The sequence below is a fragment of the Culex pipiens genome, chromosome 1, assembly GCF_016801865.2.
Source record: "Culex pipiens pallens isolate TS chromosome 1, TS_CPP_V2, whole genome shotgun sequence".
Classification (NCBI taxonomy): Eukaryota; Metazoa; Arthropoda; class Insecta; order Diptera; family Culicidae; genus Culex; species Culex pipiens.
This window is the reverse complement of record NC_068937.1, coordinates 63,488,835-63,496,538: the sequence shown is the minus strand read 5'-3', so window position 1 is coordinate 63,496,538 and position 7,704 is coordinate 63,488,835. Positions and strand designations below refer to the sequence as shown.

Here is a 7,704-nt window from a genome sequence, read left to right as displayed (position 1 = left end):
CATAAACGACCTTGGCCACAACTGTGCCTGGCTTAATAACTTCTCCGAGTGTGGCCATGTGCTCCCACATGGTCATGTGCGAGAACATGCAGAACATGGGCGAGTCAAACCAAACTGTTCCTCTCGTACGGAAGCATTCTGAACGGCAGTTCCTTCCAGCCTTCGAGCAGTGGCCGGAGTGCGGAAATGTCCGACACTGTTCGGATTAACAACGTTGGACAGCAGTAAGGTGCCGGTCGTGCCGAGCTTTGTCCAGATCGAAACCCATGGCGGCGAAGACATCGACCCGAACTTGGACGACACTTTTTAGATCGTGCTGAAGCAGATGCTCGACATGGACCCCACCTCGAAGACGAAAGTCTTGCAGGAATTCCCCGAGCAAATCGGCAAGTACGAGCTGGACGTCGTAAAAGCGTCCTCCCGTACTGGCCCCGCCTGTACGGGAATCTGTCCACCGACGTGGAGCACCGGGTGCGTGAAATGGCCCCGCAGGTACATGCGACGGTCGTCGCGAAGGCACGCAAGTACATCGCGCCGTGGATTATTCGTCACTTTTCAAACAATCTGCACTTATTTTCAGCTCGGGGAAGCCATCATGCCGAGCCTGCCCGGCGTCTCGTTAATCCGGATAGCTGTCCGTGGCGACACTTCTCAACACCTTCGTGCCAATTCGCCATTCATGCCCCAGTGCGGTTTTTCCGGCCGATTGAAGTCGATCTGGTGCTGGTCGAGCATGACCAAGCGGAAGCTCTGATGGAAACCGCCGGTCGATTGTTCCGTCAGGAAAATTTTGATCGGACGATCGGACGAAGATCACAAGTCAGCAGCATTTTTGTCCTGATATCAACTCTGCTACTAGAAAGTGGTATTCCGATGACTGGAGTAACGATGATTTATTGTTAAACTTTGTGGGGGGGATGGGGTGGAATATGTTATTCGCAACACAACTCAGCTTCCTAAAGCACACTTTTGATTTGCAACATTCCAATCGGATCTATTCGACTGCCATTTTTTGCATCTCTATTTTCTTAAAATTACCTACAAAACACTACAGCTAACTTTTCTTAAACCACACGTCAACAATGAGAAACTGAACAAATCCAAATAACTGGATATTTTCTCGGGTTTCAAAAAGACTGCAATATTTTATCCGTCTTGTCCTTAATCCTTTAACAATCCTCCGCGAAAACCGACTACGTTCTTACCAGGTCCAGGTACAACAGTTTGACAGCAACAGTTATACAGTACCAGTACAAGTATGAATCCCCTATTCGGAAAGAAAATTAATTTTCATACCAAAAATATTTCCTTTCAAATGAACATTATTGCACCTGAAAACAAAATGTAGCGTGACGGGACAACATCGTAATACTACACTTTACAAAATCACAGGAAAATACTCGCTCAAATAAAGCAGTTTTCTTAAGTATTTTTTTAAATTATCCTGTAAACTATTGTGTTTTCATATATTAATAGGATCTTCTCAAAAACCTATGAATTTCTTTCTTTTTGCACTGATGCTATTGTAGATGTTACCACCAACTGAAAAACAAGCCTTATTCTCCTAAATCTTAACGATTCGGTTAAAATCCATCGCATTACAATTATCTTGCCATAATAAAATCTAACTAAAATAAAAATCTAGCATTTTTTAAATTACATTGAATCAAGTTAAAATTAATGTACCGTCAGTTTGTGTGATAGCGAAAAAATTTAACGAAGGATTGTTCTCAGATAGTTTGCCAACATTTTCCAAAATTATACTTGAATTTGATGTATCGTTTGAAATTTGAAACTAAAATAATGCTCAATTACAAAGAAATGATCAAAACAAGTCACTCAGCAGTGTTACTTTTTCAAAGGAATCCTATTGACATGCTATGATATTGGAAGCGGATATTTTTAAACTTTGAGGTTCTTTTCGACCCACTTAAAAAAGTGTATTAAAAGTTTGAGTTTTTGAAAAATCATTTTTGGTGAAAATCGTACCCCAAATATATATAGCTGCCGAAAACACAGGTTTTGTTCTAGGAAAGTGAAATTTTCAGCAAACGTTTTTTAAGATGTCTCCTACACAACCCCCATAACCAGAATTAAGTTTCATTGAAAAGACTGAGGAATTGCAAATTCCATAAAAAATCATTTTGATCCAATTTCATCCCTACTGACGGTAATTTTTTTTTAATGATTTGGCAATTATTAGCCACTCCAGCCGCAATAAATTTAATCATCGCAGCGAACAAAAATGTTTATTTCAAAAAACAGACCAGACTCTCATATACCATAACACCGGTCATTGTATACTAGCGATGCATAAAACCCAGCAACGTAGCAGCATCTACGAACCATCAAAACGGAGCACGTTTAAGAGCACTGCTAGTTTATCCAAACAAACGCGGCAGCGTTTCGCGGCGCAACTTGGCAACTTAGCAAATTTGCAAAATGCAAAGTTTCTCTTGGGCCCTGCTGAGGGCGCCAAATTGTTTAAGGAGGGTGACATTTTTGTTAAAGAACTTGTTAGTCGACGACTAACCTCGACTAACCTAAAGCTCAGCCCTGATCTCCCTTAGGCTTTTTTTTAATTTGCAAAAATGGCACTTTGGGCGCCCTGGGGCTACCTGAGGGGGCGCTCTATCTTTTTTAAGAAGGCGCAGCACAAATTCGCAACTTGGCAAATTTGCAAAATGCAAAGTTTCTCTTGGGCCCTGCTGAGGGCGCCAAATTGTTTAAGGAGGGTGACCTTTTTGTTAAAGAACTTGTTAGTCGACGACTAACCTCGACTAACCTAAAGCTCAGCCCTGATCTCCCTTAGGTTTTTTTTTAATTTGCAAAAATGGCACTTTGGGCGCCCTGGGGCTACCTGAGGGGGCGCTCTATCTTTTTTAAGAAGGCGCAGCACAAATCCGCAACTTGGCAAATTTGCAAAATGCAAAGTTTCTCTTGGGCCCTGCTGAGGGCTCCAAATTGTTTAAGGAGGGCGACCTTTTTGTTAAAGAACTTGTTAGTCGACGACTAACCTCGACTAACCTACAGCTCAGCCCTGCCAATGCTTAAAGAACTCACATTGGTTGTTTTGCGTGTGGGCAACCAAGGGCACATTTTGGTCCCTGTTATTTGCCCAGCCGAGACCGTGGTGTAGGGGTAAGCGTGATTGCCTCTCACCTAGTCGGCCTGGGTTCGATCCCAGACGGCCCCGGTGGCATTTTTCGAGACGAGATTTTTCTGATCACGCCTTCCGTCGGACGGGAAGTAAATGTTGGCCGCGGAATAACCTTAAAAGGTTAGGTCGTTAGCTCAATCCAGGTGTAGGAGTCGTCTCCCTAGGTCCTGTCTCGGTGGAGTCGCTGGTACACAGCTAAAAAAGTAGTAATCCAGCTGCGTGTAAAAGGCCTGGGTGTAAAATAAATTTTGCATTATTTTATGTAATTCTGTGTAATATTACATCCTGAAATATGTAGCCCATCAGTATGGAAAACCTACTTGACCGAAATGTCAAGCTCATATATGCGTTTATCCTTACAGCTTTTCATCGGTCTGATGGCCGAGTGGGCTAAGGCGCCAGTCCTCACTGTTGGTTCTAATCCCGTCGGTTGCAACTTTTTTTTGTGTTTGGAGAAATTGTACATGCAGTGTGTTTATTTTGACGAAGGTGATGTGCATGCTTTTGCATGCGATTTTACCATCGGTTTTTTTGCTGTGATAGGCAGTTGGACTCACAATCCTAAAGTCGTCAGTTCGAATCCCGGGGTGGATGGAAGCTTAGGTGTAAAAAGAGGTTTGCTATTGCCTCAACAATCAAGCGTTCGGACACCTAGTTTCGAGTAGGAATCTCGCAATAGAGAACGCCAAGGCAATGCTGTAGAGCGAATAATTTGATTTTGATTTTTTATTTGCCCAAGTAATACCAAAATTTGGTATTTCCGTATTATTTACCCCTGCTCGGGATGGCTGCTTTAGAGAGTGACAATAGGCTACAGATGGTGCTAGTAGATTAGCAGGATGCGGCAGCCATGTTTTTACACACGATTTTCAAATTATTTTGTTCTAGCTGCTATGTCTATTGTCTGTGGTAAAACTGACAGCGTTAATCAGTCAATCCAAACACGAAAAGTCAATCCAAACAGCAAAAATATTTCGGTGCGTGTTCTCAATTCAACCCTACAATATGGTAGCAACTACCATGGTTGGGTTTTCAGTGTGATGTTTATCATGGTGATTACCTCTCTTATAAAATGGGTTAACATTTTTTATCAGAGTGATAAATAATATTATTGAATTTGATAAAATATGTTATTGGTTATGATAATTTATGTTATCGATTTGATACACACAAAGAAAAAATACTCTAAATTTAAAAAAGATCGTTCGTTGGATTAAAGGTTCGCGTTGGTGAATATTCGTAGAAAGTTCAAACTTTTTAATTTAAAAGTTGGAAAGTTGTTGATACTACCATGCATTTCTGGAACAAAATCGTTGTATCGGTAAAAGTTTTTATGGCATGAATAAATAACATTGATTTTCGAAAAATGTGATGGATTTTATTTCAATATTTTAATATTAAAACAGTTGCTTCCATTTTTTTGTATTCAACGCAAGGGGTAAGACAGTGAGAAACTGAGTGACTCATTTTCTCAAAGTTACTCAATGTGGCTCAAAGTTACTCAATATTCTCTTGAACAATTTTCCAACAGGTTACGGAATTTGTGAATATACATATTTTGACAGGCGAGCGTGTTTACAAGCAAGTTAAACATAATTTCACGACAAGATACTGCTCAACTTCCCAAAATTGGCCATTGTATTTGCTGCGGAATGGTCTGTCCCGGATTTCAATCCGGATGTTGCTGCAAGAGAAAGATTCCAGCGTTGCGGCACGTAGCAGTTCTCGATTTTGTGGCATAGCTGGCACCCCCTGAACGCTTGTAGAAGCTGCTGACCTTGTGCCAGAGTGCTTTAGCCGGCCGGATTTACTACCCTGTTCCGGTCCATTATCTCTCAAAACGGACCTGAGGAAATGCCCTGTTCGCCTTCACCCTCGGTGTAAAACAGCTGATCGCCGGTGTCACCAAGATGGAATCGACCGAGCCCTTCGTACAACGACGCCCGTTTCGAGGAAATCTTGTCCTACATCCAGAAGAACGGCTACAACACGGCCGCCGTCGCTATCGTGGCCATCTCCGGATGGCACGGAGACAACTGGAACCGTCCACCAAGATGTACTAGTTCAAGGGATGGGCCATCGAGCGCAAGAGGGCAAGGCTGACGGCAAGTACCTGCTTGAGACTATGGACCCGAGCAGGGGTAAATAACACGGGAATACCAAATTTTGGTATTACTTGAGCAAATAACAGCAACCAAAATGTGCCCTTGGTTGCCCAGTAATAGATGGTAAAATACCATGAAATCATACCAAAGTCTTGTATGTGGAAGGGCACAACAATACCAAACCATGTTATTCCAAGAGTAAAATAATACCTCAAAATAGAACCATTCCAATACCAAGTTGAGGTCTTCTGGATTATTGAACATTGCTTTAATACCAAAACTTGGTATTGCCATGGTTTAATTTTAGGTATTCCCGCGCCCTTGGAAAATCATATTTTGGTATTCCTGTGGTCTTCCACATACATGATTTTGGTATGATTTGATGGTATTTTACCATCTATTACTGGGCAACCAAGATCACATTTTGGTCGCTGATATTTGCACAAGTAATACCAAAATTTGGTATTTTCATACCATTTTTAGTGCAGCAGTTGCAGTTAGTGAAAAAACGGAAATGATCCATATGCAACAGCCAAATCTACTCACCTGATATTTCCATGTTGTTCTTAGTGATATTCTTCACCACACCGATGAACGACCTGTGCATGAAGTTCTTGAAGATTCTGAAAAATAACAAGATTGAAAAATAAGTGTTATTTTAATAACATATTTATTTTAATAAAACTGGATTGAAATTCACCAAAAATTCAATAATCGTTTTTCAAAGTATTTGGTTTTTTTTTTTCAAGTCATTTTATCGCAAAATTTATTATCTTGTCCAAATTGGTAAAAAAATCCCGTAGTTTCAGAGAAAATTGATGAAACCTTTCAATACCAAAATAATACCAAAATGTGCTATCCTGACTTAGAAAACTTTCCACAATTTCAAGTCATTTCTGTAGGGGGTATATCAAAAATGTTTAAAATCAAGCTCGAAATTTCCGGTTTTCAATGAAAGCATTCGCTTTGAGACATCAATTTTGTGCAAAATTAATTATTTTGTCAAAATTTTCCCATAGTTTCAGAGGAATTTGATAAAACACTTTAATACCAAAATAATACCAAAATGTACCATCCTGACTTAGAAAATTTTCCACAATTTCAAGTCATTTCTTTAGGGGGTATATAAAAAATGTTTAAAATCAAGTTTGAAATTTCCGGTTTTCAATTAAAGCATTCGCTTAGAGACATAATTTTAGCGCAAAATTAATTATTTTGTCAAAATTGGTCAACATTTTCCCATAGTTTCAGAGGAATTTGATAAAACACTGTAATACCAAAAGAATACCAATATGTGGTGTTCGACCATTGACAAATTCTGCAATTTTGCAATATCAAAACAATACCTTTAATTGGGATGATAGCACATTTTGCTCTTGCATAATCCTCAAGACAAATTTTAAAGGGTCCAGGAATACCAAAATTTGGTATTGATACCAGAGAAAGGTATTATTACGCATTTCCCTTGTTATTTACCCATGCTCGGGGATGGCGTCCTGACGCCGAACCGCCCCACCGACAAGCCCCTGCATCTGCCACTAAAGGACGTCAACAAAATCGGTGGTACGGGAACGGAAACCTGTGCGAACAAGCCAACCTGATCGCTGATGTCAAGTCCGTCGAAATGCAACAAGAAGCCCTGCCGGAGGTCGTGCCCTGACTCAAAGAATCACCGCCCAGGTCATCGTGCTGAACCACTCCGGTCAGATCTTCAACGGATACACCCCTGTGCTGGAATGCCACACCGCTCACATTGATTGCGAGTTTAGCGAGATCAAGGAGAAGGTCTATCGTCGTTCCGGCAAGTCCACCGAGGATCATCCAAAGTCCATCAAGTCTGGTGATGACACTATCGTCTTCCTGGTCCCACCCAAGCCTCTGTGCGCGGTAGCCGAAAAGGCCACCAAATAACATTCGATATTAGCGACCGCGAGGACAGTTCCCTTGAGTGAACCAGAAGTCGATCCGGTCATGTCCTGCGGGTACTTGCCAGTAATCAGCTATTGTCGAAGGAGTCAGACAAAACTAATAAAAAAAGTTTATTAAATTTTCTGCTTTTTGCTTAGTTTTTTTTAATGCGGTTGGTTTCGATGCCTGTGGTCCGTTCTGTGCGCAGGAAAAAGGCTTGGGTGAACATTCTTGAAAGATGCCGATGTCCCCTGAGTCCTCCTCGTTCTGAATCTGAATGTTCGAGTGTGCCTTCCACTCCTCGTCCTGGTGCACCGTGCGCGATCGAGGAATGATGGGTCAGGGCCTGGTTGAGTACGTTCTCGGCGCCGTCGCTTAGGAACGTGTCACACTGATCTCGGGGACGCGAAACCATGTTACGAATCGCCCACGAACCGTTCCGCTGGATAACCTTGCTGGCCGCGTGGATTGTCATAGCTTGGACGATCGTTTCGGTGATACCGATTTCGAAGAGCGTTTTTTGTCACGCAG

General features: G+C 41.7%; 1 pseudogene; it reads left to right on the top strand.

Annotated features, from left to right (window-relative positions):
• Positions 1-334: 334 nt before the first annotated feature.
• On the top strand, positions 335-7,635 carry LOC120430027 (elongation factor 1-alpha-like; annotated as a pseudogene).
• Positions 7,636-7,704: the final 69 nt, after the last annotated feature.